Source organism: Salvelinus fontinalis, chromosome 8, assembly GCF_029448725.1.
Source record: "Salvelinus fontinalis isolate EN_2023a chromosome 8, ASM2944872v1, whole genome shotgun sequence".
Lineage (NCBI taxonomy): Eukaryota > Metazoa > Chordata > Actinopteri > Salmoniformes > Salmonidae > Salvelinus > Salvelinus fontinalis.
In genome coordinates, this window is record NC_074672.1 from 15,406,822 (window position 1) to 15,422,148 (window position 15,327).

The following is a 15,327-nucleotide window of genomic DNA, read 5'->3' on the forward strand; positions in this document are numbered from 1 at the left end:
CAAAGTCATCCAACCATTATAATACATGTAAAGCATTTGCCGTGTGGTTAACTAGATGATCATTTCAGCACCGTTTTTATTGGTACAGTGCCTTCACGTTGCCTTGAGACAAGCGTGGGGACTCGTCTCGATAAATCAACCAATGTCTGATTTTTGTTTTCACTGAAACGTGTTGGCTAAATTGAGGAGAGTGTGCCTGATGATTACAGTAGGCTCATCTGTTAGCAGGACTGATCAGAACATTTTGCTAGCATGTTATAGCCTAGTGGATTGTTTTGGTCTTCACTCGCATAGTAGCCATGACCCCATTCCCTCTCTGGAACATGTATAGGCCAGCTTTTTGCCTGTTTTCCTCTCCAATGCTCACCAGCTGCATAGGAAATGTTAGAAGGGACTGTGACAAAACGACAATTGAAAGCAATGCACATCTTCTCTATACACACACACACACACACACACACACACACACACACACACACACACACACACACTTAGAGAGGAACACTTGTTCATTGACTTACTGAAATTATTCACCTGTAATTGTAGGCTACTTGCTGATAAAAAAAGAAAAAAAGAAAAGTATTTTAAATATTATTGTAGCAGTAGGCCTATATATGCAATCACCTCCTATGGAATTGCTGACCACAATCCATTGAATTCATAATTCAAAGTGTTGACTATTTGGCGTTGGGGAGAGCACAGTGCATGAAGGAAAACAGAGCCAATTGGTGCTGTTGGTGCTGAGGATCAATAGCTTCTTTAAAAAATGTGCTTAACAACTCAGATAATAAGTTGCATGGACTCACTCTGTGTTAAATTCTAGTGTTTAACATGTTTTTTGATGCATGCAATTATTTGAAAGGTTCCTCAGTCGAGCAGTGAATTTCAAACACAGATTCAACCACAAAGTCCAGGGAGGTTTTTCAATGCCTCGCAAGCAAGGGCACCTATTGGTACTGTAGATGGGTAAAAATGAAAAAAGCAGACATTGAATATCCCTTTGAGCATGGGGGAGTTATTAATTACACTTTGGATGGTATATAAGTACACCGTCACTACAAGGATACAGGTGTCCTTCCTAACTCAGTTGCCAGAGAGGAAGGAAACTAATCAGGGATTTCATCATGAGGCCAATGGTGACCGTTAGCGTTGAATGGCTGTGATATGAGAAAACTGAGGATGGATCAAAGAAATTGTAGTTACTCTACATTTTACATTACATTTAAGTCATTTAGCAGACGCTCTTATCCAGAGCGACTTACAAATTGGTGCATTCACCTTATGATATCCAGTGGAACAACCACTTTACAATAGTGCATCTAACTCTTTTAAGGGGGGGGTTAGAAGGATTACTTTATCCTATCCTAGGTATTCCTTAAAGGGGTGGGGTTTCAGGTGTCTCCGGAAGGTGGTGATTGACTCCGCTGACCTGGCGTCGTGAGGGAGTTTGTTCCACCATTGGGGTGCCAGAGCAGCGATACTAACTCTACAATACTAACCTAAATGACAGTGAGAATACATAATAAAAAACTTTTTATTTTATTTATTTTTGCAAAGAAATGTACTTTATGTCCTGAATACAAAGTGTTATGTTTGGGTCAAATGTTATGGGTATGCTTTTCATTGGCACGGACTAAGGAGTTTTTTGGATAGAAATAAACGGAATAAAGCTAAGTATAGGCAAAATCGTAGAGGAAGGCAGGACAATAACCTAAAACACAAGTCCATATATACACGGTAGTTGCTTACCAAGAAAACATTGAATGTTCATGAGTGGCCTAGTTACAGTTTTGACTTAAATCGGTTTGAAAATCAATAGCAAGACTTGAAATGGCTGTCTTGCAATGATCAACAACTAACTTGACAGAGCTTAAAGAATTTTTAAATGGCTAATAAGCAAATATTGTACAATCCAGATCTGCAAAGCTCTTAGACTTACCCAGAAAGACTCACAGCTGTAATTGCTGCCAAAGGGGATTCAACATGTATTGAATCAGGGGTGTGAATACTTACACTACCGTTCAAAAGTTTGAGGTCACTTAGACATTTCCTTGTTTTTCATGTCCATTAAAATAACATAAAATTGATCAGAAATACAGTGTAGACATTGTTAATGTTGTAAATGACTATTGTAGCTGGAAACGGCTTTTTTTCATTTAAAATAAAAAAATGGAATATCTACATAGGCGTACAGAGGCCCATTATCAGCAACCATCACTCCTGTGTTCCAATGTTCCAACGTTGTGTTAGCTAATCCAAGTTGATCATTTTAAAATGCTAATTGATCATTAGAAAACCCCTTTGAAAGTTCTTTGTTTCTTGCCATTTTGAGCTTGTAATCGAACCCACAAATACTGATGCTCCTGATAGACTAGTTGATTAAGGAAGGCCAATTTTAATGGCCTTCATTCTTTAAATCAGGACAACAGTTTTCAGCTGTGCTAACATAATTGCAAAAGGGTTCTCTAATGATCAATTAGTCTTTTAAAATGCTAAACTTGGATTAGCTAAAACAACGTGCCATTAGAACACAGGAGTGATGGTTGCTGATAACGGGCCTCTGTACGCCTATGGATATTTCATAAAAAATCTGCCGTTTCCAGCAACAATAGTCATTTACAACATTAACAATGTCTACACTGTATTTCTGATCAATTTGATATTATTTTAATGGACAAAAAAATAGATTTTATTTTAAAAAAACAAGGACATTTTTAAGTGACCCCAAACTTTTGAACGGTAGTGTGTGTAAATTAGATATTTCTCTATTTAATTGAATACATTTGCAAACATTTCTGGAATATTTTTTTACTTGTCATTATGGGGTAGGCCCATTGTGTGTAGATGGGTGAGAAGAAAATCTATGGAATCCATTTTGAATTCAGGCTGTAACACAACAAAATGTGGAACAAGTCAAGGATATGAATACTTTCTGAAGGCACCGTATTTCAAAATACAATTGCGGGAAAAACAGTTTGGATGAGTCAGTGCACTGTCAAGTTTGGACTATAATTTCATCAATCTGTGAAATTATAGTCCAGTGGCATGTTCCCCGCTACTGGGTCGGCACGCAGCAGGTAGCGCTTTTGTTCTAGCAAGGGAAGGGACAACTTCCCACTGTGATAAGTACCTATTGGCAGTCTATCGGCAGTGAGATTCTCTGTGTGTTTCATGCTTTACAGTACACTGGTGAATAAAACCCAAAACATTAAAGATCGTGCGTTAACTCCCCCATGAAGAAAGGAAGAGTTGAGATGAGACTCCATTCAGAACTCTAGATGACAACCTCAATCACAACAGACCCAGTAGAGTAGTATAATATAATTGGTTTTAGCACATAGCACAGTAGGCATACACTAAGCAATGGGAATCACGGCAGTAGATATTTGCCTGTTTCTTAATGGCCTTCACCAACTAGCGGCTACTGTATAATTGGTTATCGAAGATGTTTATTCCTCGGAAGTAGCCTCATTTCTAAGCATTCCCACGTTGCCTATTAAGTAGATTGGCTGTGAGCGTTCAGCTACATTCAGCTTCACCTGTCTTGCACCCCATGAATTAAACAGCTCTACAAGGAAAATATACTGAACAAAAATATAAACGCAACATGCAACAACGATTTTGATTTATAGTGATTTGATTTATAGTTCATAAGGTAATCCGTTTAATTGAAATAAATTCATTAGGCCATAATCTATGGATTTCACATGACTGGGCAGGGGTGCAGCCATGGGTGGGCCTTGGAGGGCATAGGCCCACCCAATCAGAATGAGTTTTTCCCCACAGAAGAGCTTTATTACAAACACAAATACTCCTCAGCAATGTTCCCTCTAAGCTGCCCGCCTGCCGCACGAGATTGAACTTCACTCAGCTTTCTAGAGTTTTCCTGTTAACACTATCAACGTTTCCCTTTTACTGTGGGAATTATGTTCGAAACAACACAATATTAGCCACTTTCAATGTAACATACCGAAACAAAATGAACTATGCAAGAGATTTTGTTGTAGGGAGAACGTATCGAAGTAGGACTCTATTGCATTGACAGGCACATACTCTACACAGACCGGTGCACCATAACCAATCAGAGTTGCAGTAGGCCTATATGCAAGAATATTCACTTTGAACTGGACTGTATTTATAGCATCAGCAGTCGTGGGTAGATGTGCTTGTTTTGAGATCAAAGCGAGAGCTAAATGTTGCGACGTGTGCACATTTGTAAAAAAGAAAATCTGCATATCCTTTGCTAGTTAGTGAGTTATTTGTCCAGTTATAGATCATTTGTAGTCAGCAAACGGGTAGGGATTACTTCCCACAAGAGCACAAAACGTGTACATTTCTAGACATCTTTGAAAAGCGAGTCAGGTAAAGAGCTTTTGTCTTAAAGGGGCAGTGTTGTATTTTGAGACAGGCTTGAATAAGCTACGTAGCCAATAGGCAGAGGGTAGCATAATTTGTCTGATTCTCTGTAATAATGGTATGGGAATAATGATGCATTTTATTTAAGTGATTTCTTAATTCAAACAACACAACATTTTCAGTCACCACCTTGTCTGATGGACAAGTGTATAAACAGGTTAATGTCTCATGGAATGTAGGCCTACATTGAACATCACACATTGGCTGCCACTGTAGGCTGAATAATAGATCTTGAGAGGATCTGCAGAGAAGAATGGTAGAATCTCCCCAATTACATGTGTGCCAAGCTTGTAGCGTCCTACCCAAAAGACTCAATGCTTTAATCGCTGCAAAGGTGCGTCAACAAAGTACTGAGTAAAGGGTCTGAAAATATATGTAAATGTGATATTTCAGTTATGTGTAACAGTATAGCTTCCGTCCCTCTCCTCGCCCCAACCTGGGCTCGAACCAGAGACCCTCTGCACACATCAACCACAGTCACTCATGAAGCATCGTTACACATCGGCAAGGGGAACAACTACTTTTAGGTCTCATGGCGAGTGACGTCACCGATTGAAACACTATTAGCGCGCACCACCGCTAACTAGCTAGCCATTTCACATCGGCCACATATGCATTCTTTATAAATTTGCAAAAAAAACGTGTTTTTGCTTTTTCATTATAGTGTATTGTGTGTAGATTGATGAGGGGAACCTATTTAATCCATTTTAGAATAAGGCTGTAACGTAACAAAATGTGGAAAAAGTCAAGAGGTCTAAATACTTTCCGAAGGCACTGTATATCTGTGTTATATTTGTGGCATATTCATGTTGCACCTCATTTATTTATAACTATTTTATCTGTTTTATTTTCTAGAAAATGCCTGTTGTTCTTAGATATGTCGAATTATTTGTCACATTTATGACCAACAACAAAGTAGCCTTGTTGGCAGCAGCCATCCAGAATGCATGGCCTATAGAAGTTATTTATTTCGACCCATTCAATCCTCGTGAAGAGAAGTGTCTGCGCCTTATTCTAGTCCCAAATAGGCCTATATATATATTATTCAAGAATGTCATTACAATATTAAGAAAAGGCTCCATGTGAGCGAGTATCTGATGCGAGCGAGTGATCACGGGTGACGGAAACGCATAAGCCATTAGGGGAATTAGCCTGAAAGGTAATGTTTCAGCCTCTGTTTTGCATAGCGCAGGTAGTATATTCAATGCAGTATTAGCTTTATATTTAGCTAATGAATGATGGTTTAGTATGCATAAGCTTCTAAACGTTTAGCCTCTGTCTTGTTCTCTTGCGCAATTACACACCTGCTCTCAGCTGGCCTCTCCTTAGCTCTGGTGGTGTACCAAACAAAGCTAGACTAGAATAGCTAGTTGGACCTATTTGTTCTTGTTAAACTTTATGTATTTAACTAATAGACTATTAGAAGAGGGATGCAAGCTTTCTCTTGTTTGCTGAAAGTTAAATACAGCAGCCAAAAGAACTCGCAGGGATTTTGAAAGAGAAAGGGAGCGCGATGTTCTGAATGCATATAGCAGTTATTTATTCAGACCCAGAACCTTTCAATCCTTGTGAAGAGAAGTGAAAGCCGGTGAATCTCATTCTAGTCCTATACTATTCAAGCCATGTCATTACAAGAAGGAAGAAAAGGACAACGAAACCTATTTAATTTAGCTGTTGAGAGCGAGTAAGGAATGAAGCAACAAGAGGGCAAACGTCAGTAGTACCCAAACTCTTATTCAACAGACGGTACGCAGTGCTCAGAAGAGTAGAGCGCTTAATGCAGACACTGCTTATGGGCGTCCTCTCTCTCTCCATCCTTCCTAGAGATGAGATTTCAATTGACATAATATGTACATAAACATTTCAATCTACATTACATCCTCGCCTTACATTTTCTTGTGGCTGACTGTGACATTCTTGCTCTTCATCTCCAAAATTACCGTAAATATCTGTATCATGTGACACTATGCTTGAAAATATGGAGAGTGGTACTCAGTAATGTGTTGTATTGGATTTGCACCAAACAACACTCTGTGTTCAGGGCAAAAAGTGAATTGCTTTGTCACATTTTCTGCAGTATTACTTTAGTGCCTTGTTGCTAACAGGATGCACGTATTCTGTACAGGCTTCCTCCTTTTCACTCTGGCAATTAGGTTTTAGTATTGTTGAGTAACTACAATGTTGTTGATCCATCCTCAGTTTTCTCCTATCACAGCCATTCAACTCTGTAACTGTTTTAAAGTCACCATTGGCCTCATGGTGAAATCATTGAGCGGTTTCCTTCCTCTCCAGCAACTGAATTAGGAAGGACGTCTGTATCAAATTGTAGTTAATAACTTCATTATGCTCAATGGGTTATTCAATGTCAGCTTTAAAAAAAAAAAATAATAGGTGCCCTTTGTGGCATTGGAAACCTTACGCTGAACAAAAATATAAATGCAACATGTGAAGTGTTGGTCCCATGTTTCATGAGCTGAAATAAAAGATCCCAGACATTTTCCATACGCACAAAAAGCTTATTTCTCTAAAACGTTGTGCACAAATTTGTTTACATCCCTGTTAGTGAGCATTTCTCCTTTGCCAAGATAATCTATTCACCTGACAGGTGTGGCATATCAAGAAGCTGATTAAACAGCATGATCATTACACAGGTGCACCTTGTGCTGGGGACAATCAAAGGCCAACACAACACAATGCCACAGATGTCTCAAGTTTTGAGGAAGCATACAATTGGCATGCTGACTGTAGGAATGTCCACCTTAGCTGTTGCCAGAAAGAAAAGAAAAAAATGTTCTACCATAAACCGCCTCAAGTCATTTTCGAGAATTTGGCAGCACATCCAACCGGCCTGTCAACCGCAGACCACATGTAACCACGCCAGGACAGGACCTCCACATCCGGCTTCTTCACCTGCGGGATCGCCTGTGACCAGCCTCCCAGACAGCTGATGAAACTGAGGGTTTGCACAACCAAAGAATTTCTGAACATACTGTCAGAAACCGGGTCTTGACCGGACTGCAGTTCAGCGTCGTAACCGACTTCCGTGGGAAAATGCTCACCTTCCATGCCCGCTGGCATGCTGGAGAAGTGGGCTCTTCACAGATGAATCCCGGTTTCAACTGTATCGCAAAGAGATGGCAGACAGTGTTTGTAGCGTCGTGTGGGCGAGCAATTCAGGCTGTAACTCAACAAAATGTGGAATGTCTCGGGTGTGAATTCTTTCTGAAGGCACCTTGTCTCTCTGTGTGTGTGTGTGTGTGTGTGTGTGTGTGTGTGTGTGTGTGTGTGTGTGTGTGTGTGTGTGCAGAGTCCAGTGTGTGCCATAGTCAGTGCAAGAGGGTCTATAATGGTAGTCCCGTTTAGCCATTTGATTAGCTATTTAGCAGTCTAATTTAGCAGTGTTATGCTTGGGGGTAGAAGCTGTTCAAGGTTCTGTTGGTTCCAAACTTGGTACAATGGTACCGCATGCCTTGTGGTAGCAGAGAGAATGGTCTGGGTGGCTGGAGTCAGTGCCATTTTGTTTGTGGTAGCAGAGAGAATGGTCTGGGTGGCTGGAGTCAGTGCCATTTTGTTGGGGCCTTCCAAGTATATTGGTCCTGGATAGTAGGGAGCTCAGCCCCAGTGATTTATTAGGCCGTACTCACTCACCTTCTGTAGCATATTGCGGTCGGGTGCCTTGAAGTTGCCATACCAAGCGATGATGCAGCCAGTCAAGATGCTCTCGATGGTGCAGCTGTAGAACTTTTTGAGGATCTGAGGGCCCATGCCATATATTTTCAGCCTCCTGAGGGGGAAGAGGTACTGTCATGCCCTCTCTACAACTGTGTTGGTGTGTGTGTGGACCATGTTCATTTCATAGTAATGTGAACCTGCACCACTACAGCCCCATCGATGTAGATGGGGGTGTGCTCGACCCTCCCTTTCCTGTAGTCCATGATCAGCTTATTTGTCTTGCTTAAGTTAAGGGAGAGGTTGTTGTCCTGGCACCACACTGCCAGGTCTCTGACCTCCTCCTTATTGGCTGCCTCACCGTCGTCTGTGATCAGTCCTACCATTGTCGTGTCGTCAGCAAACTTGATGATGGGTGTTTGAGTCGTGCCCGGGCACGCAGTCATGGGTGAACAGGGAGTACAGGAGGGGAGTAAGCACACACCCCTGAGGTGTCCTCATGTTGTTGGTCAGTGGCGGATTTGCTGTTGCGTGAAACTATTCAACAATGGAATCATCTTTTCCTCAAAGACAATTAGTAACACTCTTGAATAATGCAACCAAACCATATTGCACTCTTGAATAATGGTACAATTAGTGTTTTTCTCGTTCGTACACGCATCAACTAAATGTAGCTTGCATGACAATAACACAGCTAGCAAGCTATGCTGGTAACATTAGCATATCAAACATGAATGCTTACCCGTCTCATACGAATTTAAAAGTACAGTTACAGCATATTAAAGTTACCTTAGAACAAACCAGGCTTAATTTGATCAGGAAGTCATTATATGAATTAAATGCAAAATTGCATTTGAAAACATTAATTCCCCTGGTGAGTTTATCATCTTCACGTTGCATGCTTCTTGCCTGGAGGGTGGCTCAGAGCAGCCAATGGGGAAGAAACACCCTTAAAGATAGGGTTTCAGAATGTAACCGGCTGTTACTGCAATTTCAGGTGAAAACTCAATAAAACAAGTCTTATATATAATGAAAACGGCCGACATTTCAGCAGTTTCAAAGACATTGCTCTGCGGTTAGTGTTTAGTGAGAAATACGCACGTTTACATTACAGTAATGTCTCTCGAATCAATATCTCTCTCGAATCTCAAAAAAATTATTGTCAACGTAAATAGACCCTTAGCTCTCTTTCCAGATGATTTCTGGGACTTTGTCTATTCCACCCACGCTGCCCTCCACCATCCCACAAGCAAACATATTGTAGAACGATGCAGAAACATATGCCATTATACATGCTGGCTGTTCTAGCACAGCTCATCAGAGCGACCACCTGCATGTTGATTAGTATTCATCTGGTATTGTAATTTAAAATGGGGGGTTGCGAAGCGCGAACACACTGATTGTCTCAGCCGCTGTAATGACTCTAAAACACCTGCCTACCTGGCCTCCCGACAGAGGGCATGCACTGCATTGCAGTTAGTTACCATGGGAGATGATGATACTGCTGGCCCCAGGTGGTTTCCCTGATGTTTAGCCCCGTTTGACAGTCTCTGAATGATTTGTTATTCATTTCTATCAAGGTTTCACAATTCTCAATGGGACTATGTTTAATGTGTTACTGAACTCTGAATAGTAATACAGGGAGGCTCTTTCCCTCCTGCTCCCTCTCCACTTCTAGGTCCTACTCCTACTATGTGGACACCTGCTCGTCGAGCATCTCATTCCAAAATCATGGGCATTATAGAGTTAGTCCCCTCTTTGCTGCTGTGACAGCCTCCACTCTTCTAGGAAGGCTTTCCGCTAGATGTTATAACATTGCTGCAGGGACTTGCTTCCATTCAGCCACAAGGGCATTAGTGAGGTCGGGCACTGATGTCGGGCGATTTCGTCTGGCTCATAGACAGCGTTCCAACTCATCCCGAAGGTGTTAGATGGGGTTGAGGTTGGGGCTCTGTGCAGGCCAGTCAAGTTCTTCCACACCGATTTCAACAAACCATTTCTGTATGGATCTAGTTTTGTGCACGGGGGCATTGTCATGCTGAAACAGGGAAGGGCCTTCCCCAAAACTGTTGCCACAAAGTTGGAAGCACAGAATTAGAATGTCATTGTATGCTGCAGCATTAAGATTTCACTGGAACAAAGGGGCCTGAACCATGAGAAACCGCCCCAGACAATTATTCCTCCTCCACCAAACTTTACAGTTGGCACTATGCATTAGGGCAGGTAGTGTTCTCCTGGCATCCGCCAAACCCAGATTCGTCCTTCGGACTGCCAGATGGTGAAGCGTGATTCATCAAGCCAGAGAATGTGTTTCTACTTCTGCGGAGTCCAATGGCGGCGAGCTTTACACCACTCCAGCCGACGCTTGGCGTTTCGCATGGTGATCTTAGGCTTGAGTGTGTCTGCTTGGCCATGGAAACCCATTTCATGAATTTCCTGATAAACAATTCTCGTTCTGACATTGCGTCCAAAGGCAGCTTGGAACTTGGTAGTGAGTGTTGCAACCAAGGACGAAACTATTTTTACATGCTACACGCATCAGCACTCTGCGTTCCCATTCTGTGATCTTGTGTGGCCTACCACTTTGCGGCTGAGCCTTTGTTGCTCCTAGACGTTTCCACTTCACAATAACAGCACTTACAGTTGGCCGGGGAAGCTATAGGACGGCAGAAATCTGACAAACTGATTTGTTGGAAATGTGGCATCCTATGACGGTGCCATGTCAAGGTCACTGAGCTCTTCGATATGGCAATTTTACTGCCAATGTTTGTCTATGGAGATTGCATGGCTGTGTGCTCGATTTTATACAACTGTCAGCAACGGGTGTGGCTCAAATAGTAGCCAATTCCACTAATTTGAAGGGGTGTCCACATACTTTTGTCTATATAGTTTAGAAGTAGAGTCTGAGGAGCAGAGTGGCGAAAGAGAATTCTACTTTTCAATTCACATTACATCCTTGCTACTTTTCGTTGTGGCTGGCAACGCGACATTCTCGGTCCGCAGCTCAAGTTGACTATTAATTGCAAGACTACAGTAAGCACAAACATTTCTTCTCAAACACATTACACTCTTGAATAATGCAACAAAAGCACAGAGTTGCTATAACAGTGTGTCTTCAAGTAACGTTATCCTATCAAAAATGAACGATTAACCCTCTCACACAAATATAAAAGTACAGTAAGCCTACCTAACAACATTACAACAAACCAGGCCACATTTTTATCAATATGGTAAATATGGTAAAAGCAAATTGTTAATCCAAAGGCGTGGAATTCCTCAATCAACACAATAGTGATGACATAATGTATGAGTGTTTTTCATTTAGATACAAAGGCCTCCACGATGCAGCCCTGCATACAGCGAACTCAGCCCTGTTTAGTTTTTTTGTTAGTTTTTGTCCAATTTGCAGGTGATGTCTCTGTCTGTGTAAAGGGTTTTAATGATTTCATCCTTCCTAAGGCCAGGAGTTTTTCCAGGATTGTTTTTTAAATAAACCACATGGTAGCCCTTATAACAGCTGATTTTATTACTATGTCATACGCTACAACTAGGGTCCGGGGTTGGTTAGGTTAGCATACTACCAGATCAGGAAACACTCTGGGCCCCAGGAAAACAATTCCCCTCCCACCACTCTGATACCTGTGGTGCTACCTCCTAAATCACCACACAATGTTACAAATGAAGAAACACATCCTATTTGTAGGTTTTTGGTGGTGGGGGGGGGGTTGGCTTCCATAGTTTTACGTGGCTCAGTGCAGCTGCTTCGACAATTTCAAAATGTTAACCGTCTGTTACTGCAATTTCAGATAAAAACACAGTAAAACAAGTCTCAAATATTTGGAAAATGTCTACATTTGAGCTGTTTCAAAAACATTGCGCTGCTATTACCATTTATACTGTAGGAGTGTTGGCTCAACGAGACAATTCTGTTTACACTGCCCTGCTTCAAGGGGGGGGCAACTGTCGGGCAATTGTTGTGCTCTACCTCTGGAGGTAGCTGTCGAGGTGTAGCAAGTACGCAAGTTTACGTTTGAGAAATATGTGTCGCCGAAGGTGTTTTTACGGAAGTGGTTAGTAAGTGTGAAGAGGCTCCTAGTTTAACAAATGGCCTCCACAGGTGGTGTGTTATCCTCTTCCGCAGCCTTCCTGAGAAAAAAAGCATTGGTCTCTATCTACCTCCATCTCTTTCCCCCTCTCGATCCCTTCTATACCCCTCCTCCCTCTCTCATTACCTCCTCTCCTCTCTCTGACGGTCTGAGCCCAGGCATTCCTGCAGCTTTCTCCCAGTGCTAATCCGTTTGGGTGATATTTTCAGGAGAAGAGGATTATGTTGTAGAGGCTGGATGAATTTCCCCACAGTTCCCTCACACCTAATTGAATACATAATTGTCATCCAAATGGTTCCTATTCTTCACCCTGGTTTTCTGTGCTCCAGTCAATGATTCAAGTTACTGGAATTAAACATGATAAATTCTCCTCACCTGCCAGGAGAGACTTGAGAAGGAATGATTACACCATTTGTTTTTTGCATTAGATCATTGAACCAAATGTGTAAAATTCAAAAATCATACTGTGGGACAACTGAGATGCATTTTAACTGCTATAGAGCACCTAGTAATTCTTCATGCATAGCCTCTCTCTCCAGAGCCCAGACCACTGACTCCTCTAATTTTTGTCCTGTTAGCCTGGGCTGTTAATATTAAAGAATAGTTACGAGAAGAAGCGGAGGCAGCTTTGAGGCTGCACAGGCTGCTGCTCCCAGTTCTGTCATGACCGATCTTTCTGCTGCTTTCAGCTGTCACAGGAACCTTTCAGGACAGGGTGAGGAGCTGAGGAGAACACAAAGGACTGCACTTCTCCCTCTACCGTCCTCACCGACTCTCCAATCTCTCGGACCACACATACACACATGGCAGACAGGCACGCACACACTCTTTCTCTGTGCTCTTTCTCAGAATCTTTCCCACACACACACAAGGCTGTACTTACGCACACACAGGCTTCGTGTTTCACAGTGTAATGCTGGTTCACAGAACTCCCTCTATCCCTTGTAATGATGCGTGTGTGTCAGCAGGCAGATGTAAAGCAGGCAGGCACTAATTTAAGCCTTCTGGGAAAGATTGTAGCCTACACAAACTGTTTCTATGACCGACAATAGCTGGGAGGGGTGGTAGGGTGGAATATCCATAACACTATAATCTATGTAGTCCGTAATGTGTGTGGGAGTTGGCATGTGAATGGGGATGACTCGGAGCTCCTCAAATCCATGGCCATCAGATCACACATGGAGCTAATCAGTCCCTTGACCGTGACCCTGGACGCGTCCACGACTCCACCAAGCTATGACATCATACTCATAACAATGTCTCCGGCCAAGCCAAGGGGAGTGGGCTACGCCGGACTGTGTCGTTGAAGGTTTATACTGATCCGGATGGACTCTGTCCCCTGACCGTTCACACTGAGTCATAGACCTTAGTCAACATGGGCTTTAGTTCCATCCACCCAATCACATACAGTACTGCACAGGCACTGTAGGTGGAAACCTACCTTTCTCCAAATAGACTGGTTTACTGATGATATACTGTAGTTGTGATTTAGTATGGTGCTGGCCTGGTCCTCATCTCATCCTGGCCTAACAGATGGCCTGTAGTCCGTCACCTCTAAGCATCATGCGATTGTAATCCAGACTAGGCTGTGTGTCTAGAGATTGGGTGTTAGCCGACTGTCTCGGGTGAGTGAATGCGCTGATCGTACAAAACACAAGAGGATCACAAACACGCCGACGTTCCCCACTGCTTGGATTTACTCCTTCTGCCTCGTCCGTCCGTCACTAGTCATGAAATGATTGATTCACAAACCTGTTCTCTTGTGGATACCAAGCGATGCTCTTCAGACTGGCTCAGTAAAGGCATAAGTTGACGCACACCCAAAAGTGTTTCGTAGAGGTGCTGACTAACAGAGAAAAAGTTGCGCACTTGAATTACGCTCCCAGATATTTAATTGGTATCGCAACCAACATTTCGGCACACAGTGCCTTCTTCAGGGTGACATGGTAAATGCTTGAACCAGGTTATGTAGACAAATAGTGCAATTAGTGCAGCCAATGAACACAGTGAGGGGTGTGTCATAGTAATTAAGTTAATGAGGGATGACAAAGTGGAACTATGAAACTAATATTTACAGCATGTCAAGATGTTGAATACATGAGGCAATTATTCTCATCTGATGTCAACATGATTCAACATAGCGGATTACATCATGTTAACCAACAATCATTATTGTTACATTTAATGGACTTTCATCTATGTTTCACTATTTCATTACATATCTCCTTGTGGTTCGACAATAATACATAATGAGCATTAATATGAGAAACGTGATATGCAGTGTACTCTTACAAACTGTAGGCAAAACATTTTCATTGGGTTGAAGTGTTCATAGAAAGCGCCTGAGATCAGTCAATATTCAGCCCACTAGGGGTCAGTGTTTTTTGATAGGCTATCCAGTAGGCCTCCCTCTGTAGTAGTAGGGTCTCAATGTTACCGCCTCTCCTTGGTAGGGTAACATGCTCGATACCATTCTGTATTTGAGGGAAGAGATAGGATGGTTAGCTTCAACAGAGTGGGCTGCTACTGGATAGTCAGTGTTCTTACACCTGATTGAGCTGCGGTGTTCGGCTATGCCTTGTTTTAATTGTCTAGTCATTTATCCTATGTAGGCTTTCCCACGAGGGCAGGTGACGAGAGAGATGACCCCTTCTTTTGTTAAATGATATGACACCCCTGACAGGGATTTTTCAACTTGTATGTGGATGTCTGAAGGATGTTTTTGTGGTGCTGTTGTCTGGTCCTCATCTCATCCTGGCCTAACAGATGGCCTGTAGTCCGTCACCTCTAAGCATCATGCGATTGTAATCCAGACTAGGCTGTGTGTCTGGAGATTGGGTGTTAGCCGACTGTCTCGGGTGAGTGAATGCGCTGATCGTACAAAACACAAGAGGATCACAAACACGCCGACGTTCCCCACTGCTTGGATTTACTCCTTCTGCCTCGTCCGTCCGTCACTAGTCATGTGAAATTGATTAAAATCAAACATCTGTTCTGCTGTGAATACCAAGCGATGCGCTTCAGACTGGCTCAAACTGCACCGACACAGACAGCAAAGTAGTTCTGAACTTGTCGTATGTGTTTTTGTGAACTTGTCTCCTCAGAATACCTGATCTGCCTGACCTCTGACCTCTCC

The 15,327-nt window shown here is 42.4% G+C and overlaps 1 protein-coding gene across 3 annotated transcripts in view; it reads left to right on the forward strand.

Annotated features, from left to right (window-relative positions):
- Positions 1–15,327, forward strand: part of LOC129860681 (membrane-associated guanylate kinase, WW and PDZ domain-containing protein 3-like) — a 188,099-nt gene that overhangs the window by 103,620 nt on the left and 69,152 nt on the right. The window lies entirely within an intron of this gene.